Genomic DNA, 14,900 nt, shown 5'->3' on the forward strand with positions numbered 1-14,900 from the left:
TATCCTTAAAACATCAGTGTCTCTTCAACGAACATTTGCCGAGCGTCAGCGAGCCAGCTGGATGGAGTGGAGCTGCTAAGGTGACGCAGCTAAAATAAAGCAAGCGGGTGCAACGATAATATTGGATGTAACTTGCCGTAATTATCAAAAACATGAGCCTTATTTGACAGCAGCACTAATTGAACTATTTGACCATATGCATTTGATATACATACCGTGACCGGAATGCACTTACAAATCGCGCTGTTATTAGAAACATTTAACTGTTTCCAGACTGAGCATGGAGACAAAGCACAAGCCGTTTATAGAAGCAGCTGCCTGTCAGCGTGTACGGAATGAAGTCAAAACGGTCTCGGTTTTTAGACCGGCAGTCTGCCTGTGCCATTCCACCCTAATCCGGACTGCAAATTACATGTTAATATTATATCCACCATTTACAATCCTTCCTTTAAGGTCTGTTCTGCTTTTAACAGCTCAAAGCTATTACTCTCTGTAGCTTTCGAGTCCGTTGTAGGCTACAGGTAAATTTTGCAGTTGTTTTAGTTAACTTTGCAGAGCATTTTACTGTCGGAAATGGTCCTGGGCTGGGTTTTCCTATAACGATTGAACTTAGCACTCAAGAGCGCTTTCTACAAGGTAAAACGATCGCTCGCAGCTGGGTTTTAAGTGCTACTAACGAGTCGCTATCCCTTTGTCAAGTGCTGAAATGTCACTTACTGAATGACTCGTAATTGTAGCAGAAGCTTATTTAGGCTAATGATCTTCAGCCGATGTGCACTAATATTTTTTAAAATATTATTAATTATTTTTCAATGACTTATTAAATGTTTTAATAATTTGTGCATCATGAAATATTCTTTTTTCATATTTAGTTAGGACTCGTCCCACTGCGCAATGCCTTCTGCATTTTATAATATAGTTTAGATTATTCTTTTTATTTGTTGTTTATTATCTATGTTTATTTATTATTAAGGATTATTGCATTACCCAGTTGCGAGCGATCGTTATACGTACATCTTTGGGAAACGCACGTAAATGAACAACGAATGTTCGTTAAGTAGCTCGTAGAAAGCGCTCATAAGTGCTAAGTTTAATCGTTATCGGGAAACCCAGCCCTGTTCGTTTGGAATGTGACTGGCACACAGCTCTAGTCAGGACTGATTATCCATTTATCAAGTATTGATTAATTATTTTCACTTAATCCCTTTTGCATTTTACAAAAAGTAGAATAGGCAGGCATATTCTGAATTTAATCAAAATTATGACTGTGGCGTTGAAGGAACCTTCCCTTAGTGATAAATAAATAAGTTATTTTGCTATTATTATCTAGCAAATATGACAGTTTTAAACAAACTAAGTAGCCTATTTATTTATTTATTGGCAAATGCAGAACAACAAGGAACATGTAGAACATACACAGTAAAACTCCCAGTGTTAAATTAACACTGCTGGGAGCATATATGGTCCCACTCTACAGGGTGTTAAATTTACACTGAATCAGTGTTAAAGTTAATGAGGTAATGAAGTGATGATTAAGACATTAATGGTGAACACCTGCTGGTCATTTCATGTCAAATCAACTTAATTTTAGAATTGTACCTGTCTCTAAGTTTTTATTTTATTTTTCTGGAGAAAGTAATACTAAAATAATGAAAAAGGTCAACATATTAAATGCAATAGATATATAAAAACTGCTGTGTGTATATATGATTCTATCTTACAGAGTTTTAAAAAGTTACACTGAAGCAGAGTAAAAAGCTGCCATCTTTAACTTTTGCCTCTCTATCATCATCTGTGTTTGAAACTTAAAGTTACAACTTGCTTGTAGAGTAACATGGATGATAAGTTTAATCTCTATACAACAGCTGTATTTCTGGTTAATAAAGTGAGTCACCATTGTCCCGATTAGTGTTTCCATTAGTTGTGCACTTGAGTCTTGAAGATTAGAGATGGCTTTCTTTTGTTCATTGTGTTTATTAAACACATCTGTTGGAGCAGATGGAGGTGACACAGATGAAGTTATAAACTGTTGGTGTGCTACAGTAGTTGTTAAATATTGTGATTCACTGATCTCAAACTAAAAAAAACACTAAATGTAAGTTACATTTTTTTATGTTCAGTCAAACCTGTGATGTTCCTATGCTGTAAATCCATACCCTTAAAAGTTAATTTTTTTACACAAATCTAATCTGTGGTTTCAGTCAGACACCCTGAGACATCAACAATCACCCTATAAAACACAATCATGGTGACAATCAACAACAAAGCTTCATGACATCAACAATCACCCTATAAAACTCAACCATGGTGACAATCAACAACAAAGCTTCATGCCGCAATGCATGCTGGGTACCAGGATTGTAGAAAACTCTTTCATAACTCCCATCATGCATTGCAACATGACACAGTTGTGCAACTTTCTTACCATTTACTGTCACCATTGTTGAGATTTGTATCCGAAGTCATGAAGTCTCTCTAAAAAAAAAAAAAAAAAAAAAAAAAAACTATAGAATCAAAGCACCCTTATCCAAAACCACCCTTATGTCATTTGCATAGAGAAACATTTTTTATGCTTTTTTCTTTACCTTTTTCATATCATATCATATATTAATATTTTTAAAACAATCAATTTTAGGTGGGTTGATAAGATTTTTTCTACATCAAGCAACAAACAAGTGCTTTTATTGAAACACTGTTGCAATTGCTAATATTGGAGAGTTAGTTTAGTGAAGGTCAAGGGACAAACACCTAACTAAAGGAAACACTAATCACAATAATGGTGACTTCAAATGAATCTAAAACACAAACTGGAGATTTATTGTGATAATTTTTGTGATAAATATCCATTTGACTTGTGATTACATCGTATCAGAAAGAAGATTTGTCTACTAAATCACATGTGTGGATGCTGGAATAGTTGAGCACTTTTATTTTTTCTGACAACAGTTGTTTAGAAGTTAAACTTATCATCGTCTACAAAATAGCTCTACAACAAAGTTGTAAGTTTGGGTTTCAAACAGAGATGATGATAGAGAGGCAAAAGTTAAAGATTGCAGCTTTTTACTCTGCTTCAGTGTAACTTTTTAAAACTCTGTAAGATAGACTCATATATACAGACTGCAGTTTTTATATATCTATTGCATTTAATATTTTGACCTTTTTCATTATTTTAGTATTACTTTCTCCAGAAAAATAAAATAAAAACTTAGAGACATGAACAATTCTAAAATGAAGTTAATTTGACACAGAATGACCAGCAGGTGTTCACCATTAATGTCTTAATCATCACTTCATTATCTCATTAATTTTAACACTGATTCAGTGTAAATTTAACACTCTGCAGAGTGGGACCATATATGCTCCCAGCAGTGTTAATTTAACACTGGGAGTTTTACTGTGTAGGCGACACGCCTCTACCTTGCGATGAGAAGATTAATCATGGGGAACATAAGCTAAATGTAATTTTAAAATGTATTTAATTTAAAAACAAATTTAAACCGAAAGCGGACTGTTTATGCTTGTCAAATTTATGCTGGCTCGGTCACAAAATTTCGTCAGGCAGTATTTGATATATGTATTTGTGTTCATGGAAAACAATATAGGCTATATAAATTCGTGTTGAGTGACAGGAAAAAGACAATCGTGCTAATTTGCACAAGAAAAAAAAGGGTCAATGAATACGAACAAATAAATCGAAAAAAAAATTAAGATATTGTTGATTCTGCATTTATCCAGCCAGCATAAATTTGACAAGCATGTGCTTTCGTTTTAAAAATGACATTTAAGCCTTTAATCATATAAGGGAGAAAGGCGTGTAGCCTACCTTTGCTTTCTCCTCATTGTTCTGCATTTGCCAATGAATAAGTCAGTCATATTTGTTATAAAAAAATCAATGTATGCTACATATTACATAATAATAGAACTTGTTAATTTTTTACCAAAATAAGAAAAAGAAAGTCGGTAAAAATGTGCACCCAGCTAGACACTCAAAATGAGGGCCGGAGTGGGACTCGCTGACTATTAAAATAATATAATTAAATCCTCAGTAGCCATATCTGCTATACTGTTCTCTGCAGCCTTGAAAATTCATTGTATTTTTCTAATATATCATTTCCAATTCAGTGCAAATACAGTAGCCTAAACAATTATGATTTTGCCATAATTGTGCAGCCCTATATTTTAATATTATTTAAGTAAACTTGTTAAAAAACTACTAAAAGGGAACAAATGTGTTTTCCCCTATATTTCTATAAAAAAATGTAGGTCTTGTAAATACGTATGGGGTTGCAATAGTTTGGAACCTACTGATATACAAAACTGGCTAATATGTCCTGACTGGAGCTGTGCGCGTCTGCGAAAAAAAAAAAAACGAAATAGGCGTCACTCATTTAATGTCATTGTGCTTTCAGTTAACCTGTTTAGAACTAGAAGTGTGCGCCCTGCCCTCGACTTTAGGCGGTGCGTTCAAGTTCATATACAGCGTGCAGACAGCGTGCCCGAGGGGGAAAAGTCCGCGGGAGAAACTCTACAGCTTTAATGTGCAGACAGCGTGCCCGAGCGCGAGGGGGAAAAGTCCGCGGGAGAAACTCAACAGCTTTAATGTACAAAAACCTTACGACAAACGAGAAACGTTCTAACGGAAGCCTTCAGTCAAGCAGGATTAAAAAGAGGATGAGAAACGTGCAAAATATACAATGTACAGTATATACAGTTATGTCATTAATAACTACTGCTTTTAAAAGGACTTTTAAGTTATTGTTTTTGTTTCATTTTCAAAGTTTGATACATTGTGCATAATGACTTGGAAAAAGGGATAATTCAACAATAATTTATAATTGTATATCTTTTATTAATTTTATGAAATACATTCAACTATATTTCAATGCACATTTAGGCCCAGAACAAAAAACAACTCGCGAGGGGAGGACTAGGGATTAACCCTTAATTAACTTTAAGGAATTAACTTTAGTGTTTAGAATTCAGTTAAAAACCAAAAAAAGAATTCTGTGTGCTTTTTGTTTTAAGTGCTTGTTTTTATTTAATGTATTTATTTATTCACTGGTGGTAGGGTTGGGGGACAATGAAGGGGAGGGGGGGTTCGGCACATATGCTTGAACCACTACTGATTTGATGTAACGGGTGGAATAATTTTAACATGTCACCTGCAGTCCGGGTTAGGGTGGATTGCAGACTGCGGGTCTAAAAGCCAAGACTGTTTTGACTCGATTTGAGTGCCTAGCTCGATTTGAGTGTCTAGCTGGGTATGCGGTTTTACCTACTTCGTTTTTCTTATTTTACACTGTAAAAAATGTTTTGTGGCTTAGTAAATTTAACTAAATAAAATTAGTCAATTGTATAAAAAAATAGGTTAAAACAAAAACTATTTTTGAGTACAAATAATGCAAAAATGTGAGTAATTCTAGATTAACACATTATTTAGTAAATTCCTAAATTTTATCATGTAAAATTTGTGAGAAGGAAATTAAATAATTATAAAAAAATAATAGGCTGTATTAACTTAAAAATATAGTGCATCATTTTTGCATCCACTTTTTAAAGTAAATTTTACATGGAATTTTTAGTAGGCCTAATTGCTTCTCCATGTAAAACTTACTTAAACATTGCAATTGCTTAAATTGCAAAGGCTTAAATTCAATGTAAAACTTACTTTAAAAAAGTGTATGTAAAAATGATGCACTGTATTTTGTTTTTTTTAGTAAATCCAGCGTATAATTTTTTTCATATTATTTTTATCAGTGTACTTAGTTTGTTTAAAACGGTCATATTTGTTATTAAAAGTCATTAATATATGCTACGTAATAATAGCAAAATAACTTATTTATTTTTCACTAAAATAGGAAAGTTTCTTCATGCCACAGTCATAATTTTGGCTAAATGCAGAATATGCGTGCCTATTCTACTTTTTGTAAAAAGCAAAAAGGATTAAGTGAAAATAATAAATCGATACTTGATAAATGGGTGACTTGTTCATTATTGTAATATAAAGAAATGCATTACATTTTTTTAAAACAAAGCCCGCCTTTTAATCTTTCTGACTAGAGCTGTGCGCCAGGCAAATTCCAAACGAGCAGGGCCGGGTTTCCCAAAAGCATCGCTAAGTAGATCGTAAAAACAATCTTAAAATTCATCTTAGAATTATGGGCCGTTTCCCAAAAGCTTTGTAGCTTAAGTATCACTCGAAAATCATCGTAGATCTACGAGTGCTCTGGAGTAATCGTTAATTTATAAGTGCATCGTAAGACAGCAGTGTTACAAGGTCACCTGCAGGACAACCAGCAAATTGCACTCCTGCAATAACGATAATGTAATGTTTTCAATGTAGGCTATATTTATTTATTGGGTTTTTTTTCTTTGTTTATTTGTTTAAATTACTTTAATATAATATATTTAAAATTCAAACGAGAAATGAAATTTAAATGACTAAACATAAATTAATTAAGAAGGAAAACGTATTTGGTACAATTTTGGTAAAAGTTGGTACTAACAAATTGATAAATGGTTCCTACCAATTGCTGCTATATTTCATCTAGGCTACAGTAAAAAAATATTTTTTTGAAGGGTATGGCATCTGATTAAAGAAACCAAATAAATATTTACGGTACAATGCAATAATCCTTAATAATAAATAAACATAGATAATAAACAACAAATAAAAAGAATAATCTAAACTATATTATAAAATGCAGAAGGCATTGCGCAGTGGGACGAGTCCTAACTAAATATGAAAAAAGAATATTTCATGATGCACAAATTATTAAAACATTTAATAAGTCATTGAAAAATAATTAATAATATTTTAAAAAATATTAGTGCACATCGGCTGAAGATCATTAGCCTAAATAAGCTTCTGCTACAATTACGAGTCATTCAGTAAGTGACATTTCAGCACTTGACAAAGGGATAACGACTCGTTAGTAGCACTTAAAACCCAGCTGCGAGCGATCGTTTTACCTTGTAGAAAGCGCTCTTGAGTGCTAAGTTCAATCGTTATAGGAAAACCCAGCCCAGGACCATTTCCGACAATAAAATGCTCTGCAAAGTTAACTAAAACAACTGCAAAATTTACCTGTAGCCTACAACGGACTCGAAAGCTACAGAGAGTAATAGCTTTGAGCTGTTAAAAGCAGAACAGACCTTAAAGGAAGGATTGTAAATGGTGGATATAATATTAACATGTAATTTGCAGTCCGGATTAGGGTGGAATGGCACAGGCAGACTGCCGGTCTAAAAACCGAGACCGTTTTGACTTCATTCCGTACACGCTGACAGGCAGCTGCTTCTATAAACGGCTTGTGCTTTGTCTCCATGCTCAGTCTGGAAACAGTTAAATGTTTCTAATAACAGCGCGATTTGTAAGTGCATTCCGGTCACGGTATGTATATCAAATGCATATGGTCAAATAGTTCAATTAGTGCTGCTGTCAAATAAGGCTCATGTTTTTGATAATTACGGCAAGTTACATCCAATATTATCGTTGCACCCGCTTGCTTTATTTTAGCTGCGTCACCTTAGCAGCTCCACTCCATCCAGCTGGCTCGCTGACGCTCGGCAAATGTTCGTTGAAGAGACACTGATGTTTTAAGGATAAAACCGCTTCATGCAGTGTTTTTAACGATTTAATGACCTCGGCTGAATTGTCAGGCACTGATAATAACTTAAACGAGGGGTTGTTCTAGTTCACGTTAATGCTACATATTTGCCATGCTATACATAAATGCTTTAATATCATTAATATAATATCGATAACGCGGTCTGGCCGCCTTTCAGCGCTGTAACACCGGCAACGGTAAATGGCAGTGTGCCCAGCTTTTATTTTGAAAAGAGCTTATTGAGGGGGCGTGGCATTACTTTGAAGCAATACCCCTGATTGGCTGACTACACGCGTGGATCGTAGTGACAAACTCTGCGGAAAGATAGTGCCAAAAAGATCTGTAGACTTGTGCAGAAGGATTCGTGAATGCCCTGTGATTTGCAAACACAGATTCAACACTTGCATGCTGAACTTTGCACAGAATGTGTAAGAATGTCTTTTTACAATGGTTGGAAAATACAAGTTAGACTGTGTTTGTTTGCAAATTGTGAGGAGGGCATTTGTAGATTTTTTTAATGGAAAACAGCGAAACAGTTGTGCCAAAATTCTGAAAACAAATGCAACACAATCTACAAACAAATAATGACCCTCATGCGCAGACAAATCACTTTGCATTCATTTAAATTCTGTTTGTCAAGTACAAGTCGATGATTTCTATTTGTGAATCATAAAGAGTTGGTTTGCGGATTTTAAATCTATTTGTAAATCGCATTTTATATTTGTATGTCATGAAGAGTCTGTTCGTGGATTTTTATATATTTGTAGATCTCGTTTTACATTTGCGGATCATGAGGAGTTTGTTTGCAGATTTGGAACCTATTTGCAGATTTGTTTCGTGTTTACAAATTGTAGTCTCTTCATTTTCAACGATTATGGCATTATTTTGTCACCAAAGCGAAACAATAGTGTCAGAATTCTGAAAACAAATGTGACACAATCTACAAATAGAAAATGATATTCATCTGCAAAGAAGTCACTTTACATTCATTCAAATTCTGGTTTTCAAGTACAAGTCACTGATTTCTTTTTGTAAATCATGTTTTATATTTGTGGATCACAAAGACGATTCGTAGATCTTGTTTTACATTTGCGGATCACGAGGACTGTGTTTGTGGATTTTTAATCTATTTGTAGATTGCGTTTTGTGTTTACAAGTTATAATATCTATTTGTGACTTTTACTCTGTCCATTTTCAATAATATTGGCATCAAATTAGCCCCATACACCTGACCTAGGGTTTAGGAATGCACAGTGTGAAACGTCAGATTATGAATACCCAGGGTTCTCTCTTAACCTCTGGTTAAGTATGAACAGTGTGGACCGTGAAACAGATAACCCAGAATTCCGTTAACCGAGGGTTTAGAATAACCCAGGGTTAACTATTTCCAGTAGGGGTGTAAACAATAATCGATTCGGCGATGCATCGCAATGCGTGCATACCCGATTCAGCATCGATGCAGCAAAGTGCCATAATCGATTAGGTCACTGTTTATTTTCTGGCCTCGAGTGGACAATAAAAACCGCCCTTTTCCATGGAAAGCAGACATATGGGCACATTTCGGATTCTACAAAGTTAATGGGAAACTAGACAAGAGTAACGCTGTGTGTAAAATTCTCATCTCAGGTATATAATTGTCATTGTCTTAAAGCTGCTAAGCTTCCGTTTTTGTTGAGAATGGTTGCACTTGACTTTACAACTTGACTGATGAAAAATTTGCCTTGTTGTGTACAGTAGAATTCTGATGCATCGCAATGCATTGTAGAATCGAATTGAATCGATACCTGGTGAATCGTAATTGAATCGAATTGTGAGGGCAGTGCCAATGCACACCCCTAATTTCCAGTGTGAAAAGCATGTGACGACTTGCCCCAAAGTCATTGAGACAACTTGCCCCAAACTGGCATGTGTGCTAATGTTAGCTAAATCTCGGGGTTAGCTCAACATAGCACATCAGCTAAAGTATCAAAAGACACTTTATTTTAGGGATGGGCGATAATTTGCATGCAATATCATGCGCATCTCATCAGTAAAGCCAGTTCCTTGATTAGAACTAAATCACCATCAGCTGCTTTCAGATGGAGCGGCATTTACTACACAAAGCCGTAGTTCACTTACAAGCTGTGCCATATCGCAGGCGATACGTCCATGATAATTAATGCGAAATTGCCCCAATTGTCAGTGAACTACGGCTTTGTGTGGTAAATGCCCCTCCATCTGAAAGCAGCTGATGGAAATTAACTTCTAATCACGGAACCGACTTCACTGACGTGCAATGACAATCACATGCAAATTATCGCCCATCCCTATGTTATTGTCTCCTCTATTTTTTTGCAAAATAATAATTTTTTAACATTCATATCTATCAGAGTTGTATTGCATAAAATATAAAAAGCATTTTTATTACTTTTTAAGCCAAAAATAAGAAAATTTAGCTAACGTCAGTTTCAAGCGAACTTGACCACGTGAACACAAAGCTAACTATAGAAGTCGTCCTCAGAAAAAGTGCCTATTTGATTTTTGAGCCTCTAGTGTTGGAGTTATAATCAGTGTGACAACTTACCCATTGTGACAACTTACCTCGCTCTCCCCTACCATTAGGTATACAGTATTTATAATACTAATATTAATTTCTGAGGTATTAATAAGATCTCTTTGGTACAGGTATGTATCCTGAGGTACTAATATGAACTCTTTAGGTGCAAGATTTATATTTTTTTTAAAGATACAGCTGAAGTACATATTTTGACTATTTTCTCTGACAGTGAACCAAAGCATGAAGTAACATTGACCAAATGCAATAATGTCTTGTTAACAACCCACAAAGACGGCAACTCAATAAATGAGGGCATGACGGAACGGATGTACCTTCGAGAAGCTTATCGAAGAGGAGTGGAGAACTTTTCTTATCACCCGATTGTGCTGGCGTCCCAGCGACGCAGGAATTATTTCAGGGTCGGGGATCCCAAGCTCAAAAAAGCACTCGCTTCTCGCTGCACCCCTGCCGGCTTTCAATCAATGTACCTATCGGTAGCAAAGTGCATCATGGGTAAATAACTTGGGCTGATATGCATGGCATGAGTAAGCAACCACATGTAATGATTCAGCAGGGGGGTTCAGATTGAACCTGTATTCACAAACAGCCCTACCAGCACATACATCAGCTTGTCAGTATTTACGAGTAAACCTGTTTAAAAGAACTGAAGTTTGGAGTTGACAGCGTCGTGCTATAGACTATGGCACGCTCCAGAGTGCTGGTCTTCCTCTGAGAGGGCTGGGAAGAGAGGGGGGCCTATAAAAAATTCATGAGCAACAGGAGGAGATGTCACATTGGATATGTTTCCGGCTGCAGAGACACTAGTGTGTGGAAAGCCGTGAGTCTGAAAGGCACAAGTGAACTCGGGGATAACAGACGAGAAGTGAGGAGAAAAGCACTTAACTTCCACTGCTAAACCTGCCAAAACCGTTGCCACGCTGTGCCAGCAATAACACAGATTTAGACATAAATCCACTGATGCACGAGAGATTTAATGGCTTGTGTATAGCTTGATGGGTAAATTTCCAAAACCACTGTAGAAAACAAACATTTAGGTGGGCTTTCATTACATATCCTTTCCCACTGATTTACATCGAGTGTGAGACAGTTTGAAGTGAAAGATCGGTTTCATTATAAACACATTTTCAGCAGAGACAGTATGGCATACAACGCGTACAATTTCGGTTAGATAGCATCAATTATTCATTAATTCTGAAGTACAATCACGCTTTAAATGTCATGCTTAGTGGGAAGGATGGGCACCGCGTAGAGATGTGGATTTATAACGTGTGCCACTGTATGAGCCAATGTCATTATATTGGGGTTTGATGTCTTTATGACTTGCAGTGTGCAGAATGTCTACAAAACTGCCAATAAAAATTCATAACAAATATAAGTGTACGCAGGATCTAAAATGAACAAATCACCAGGCATAAATAAACATCTGCTGGTTACAGAAACTGGTCTATAGCTTTATGATGAACTGCAAAATATTAAACTGTTGCAAGCATAATAATCTGTGTGCTATTGTTTAGTTGAATAACTTGCCTTCCAGATGAAATCTCTGTTCTTCGGCTTGGATTTTGTGCAATTTTTAATGTGTAGTCCATTGTGACTTTTTCATCTTTATGATGCATTTTTGACTGATGTTACTTATACTTCAGAGCGACTTATAGTCCGGAAAATACACTAATCAAGGAACCAACTTTACTGACAAGACGCGCATGACAATCGAATGCGATTTATAGCGTATCCCTTATTGTCATGTCTATTTATAAAGTTATCCAGGTATTTTGTATATCCATAACATACACTAAAGCATAAGGATTAGGGCTTGGATGATTAATTAAGCAAATCCGGGTTTTCCCAATGAATGAATTTTAATGAATAACGGTGAAATGCCACCACATCCAAAAGCCAGAGGGCGCTCTATTGCAGAAACTCAATTTGAGCGGCAAAAGAGATGTTAATAAAAACGCTATTCTTGTGCTGAGTCCCAATTCGCCTACTTATACTACGACCTAAAAGTATGTACTGTTTTTGTGAGGAAAATGTACATACTTTTGAGTGTGTATCAAAAGAGTATGCACGTTCTGGGACGTACTTCGATGAGTCATGCAACGTGAACGAAAACGTGGTTGCCTAGTTACGCACACCACAACTGTTAACAATATTTCATTCATTCTTATAACTTATGTCCAATATAATTTTATTTACTATTCCCATCTTTATTTCTCATCGTTTTTTTTTTCACAATACATTTTACAGTGTGGTTAAGCTCCTCCCTCCCGCACGCAATGGGTTGTGGGCAATATTAGCCGTTAGAGTGTGAATTGATCTGCACTTCGAATTCTAACCGGAAATAGTAGACCATCCGGGTATCTTTGGGATACTCATTTCAACATACTACGATTTGGGACGTACTAATTCTAGTTTCGAATACTATTTCGGACAGATAGTATGCGAATTGGGACTCAGCATTGGAATTGTCTATAAGCATTTTCATATTGCTGTTCTTCAAATTGTTTAAGTTATTTTTCATGATAATAAAGAATATTTTGAATGATTGTGTTTGACGAGTGTTACTTTTTTAAAAGCACATTATAAACAACTCAAACTCATAGGCTGTGTCTCAATCAGCTTCCTACATCCTGAGGTCGTGAATCAGTATATTGTGTATATGTAATGATACACAACAGATACTTTTCCTCAACAAAACATTCACTTCAGATATAACAGATTATAGGTCCTACTTGTGTGAATTCTTGTCAAAACAGATATTTTTAAAACTGTAATTTTGTGTAGATGTCTCTATATATCGGGCTCGCGCACTCGCGCCTTTGTGTGCATGCACTTTAGACGTCAGTGTCAGGAAGATCGCTTTTGAGTCTTGTCACTCTTAATAATTATTTTAACATCAGTCAGTTCTTGAACTTTATCCCTCTTAATAATTATTTTAAAATCAAGCAAGTCCTGCAGTCTATTTTCTATCATTTCTGCATGCTTTAAAAATGAAACCAAAATACAAGTGAATGAAGACGCATCTTTAATCTAGATTATGGATATGGGACAGAAGTGCCTCTCAGAAAACGTAAAAATAAAGATCATTTTAGATGTTTAATGGCCATTTAGAGCATTGTATTCGCTAGACAAGAGCTTAATGTTCTTATTTTTATGAAAACCTCTGACTCATCTAGACAGCGCGGGTCACTTGCTGCGTCTCAATTCATACAGCTGTGGGCTAGACCAAGGGTCAAACAGAAATTGTGTGTTGCATTAAAGCAACACCAAAGAGTTTTTTTTACCTTGAAATAACGCTTCCAAAACAGTTTCAGTCGTTCATCCACTCTAAACAGGATGAACAGCACTTTCACATTCGCTTTGCAGCCCTCTATCGGCCAAAACCGCACTAAAGAAGTTTCCAAACGTCGGGTAGTGGTCCTGTAGTCCGAATGAATACTACAAAAACTTGCTTTACGGCAGACCTACAATCCAATCAGAGCCAGCTATGCCTCAGTATTTATGACAGTGGGTAATGGACAATTACGCTTCTAACCTGTAGGGGGAGCAAAGAGCCAAAACTCTTTGGTGTTGCTTTAATCGTGCATTAATCACATTTGTGGCGTTAAAATTAATTTGCCTTAACGTGTTATTAAAGCATTAATTTTGACAGCCCTAATTTAAATATTAAGTAGGTTGATTGATTTTTGTGTTGGAGAGCTTTAGAAAAAGTCACGATTTCCGAGGGTCAAACTGAAATTGTGTGTTGCATTAATAAAATTTGTGGCGTTAAAATTAATTTGCCTTAACGTGTTATTAAAGCATTAATTTTGACAGCCCTAATTTAAATATTAAGTAGGTTGATTGATTTTTGTGTTGGAGAGCTTTAGAAAAAGTCACGATTTCCGAGGGTCAAACTGAAATTGTGTGTTGCATTAATACAATTTTTGGCGTTAAAATTAATTTGCCTTAACGTGTTATTAAAGCATTAATTTTGACAGCCCTAATTTAAATATTAAGTAGGTTGATTGATTTTTGTGTTGAGAGCTTTAGAAAAATTCACGATTTCCGGTAAGGGTTACAAAGGGACCATCAATGCTCACTGGTTTTTGGGTTGAATTGTGGGAATTTTTAGGTAATGAACGTCCCAGTGCACTGGAAGGATTTTGCGATTGTGACAGCCCTTAAAATGGCCGATTAGTGCCCTGACTACTGAACAAGGGAGCTGATTAAGACACAGCCATAGTGATTTTAGATAAGGACTTCCTACTGATCATAGAGCCGTAGTACACGAATAAGTTGTGCATAAACACAGAATCGGAGCCTTGCGAGACAGAATTAATTTCAGACAGATATTTTTTAATGGGAAACACACTGCATCGTCACAGCACTATATGTGCTATTTCCTATTCCACATTTTACTAAGAAGTTAAGCTAACTTTTTCTGTTAAAACTCAAAAATATTTTATATAAATAAATATTTGAGGAAAATATTTATTTGAGATCATATTTAAGATAATTCTGCTGTCAGAAGCACATATGAGGATTAAAATCACAATGTTTTGGCAGGTTTCCGTAATGCTAGGGAGCACTGTGACCTTGCTGGCCATGTTGTGCTTTTCAAACAAAATGCATATACAGTTTTTGCAAAAAACATGTATAATTCTCTGCTCATAAACAACTGGGAAAAGGTGCATTTCGGAATTGATAGCATGTGCTTGCAATCACTATGATATTTTTTTGATCTAAAAATG

The sequence above is a fragment of the Paramisgurnus dabryanus genome, chromosome 15, assembly GCF_030506205.2.
Source record: "Paramisgurnus dabryanus chromosome 15, PD_genome_1.1, whole genome shotgun sequence".
NCBI lineage: Eukaryota > Metazoa > Chordata > Actinopteri > Cypriniformes > Cobitidae > Paramisgurnus > Paramisgurnus dabryanus.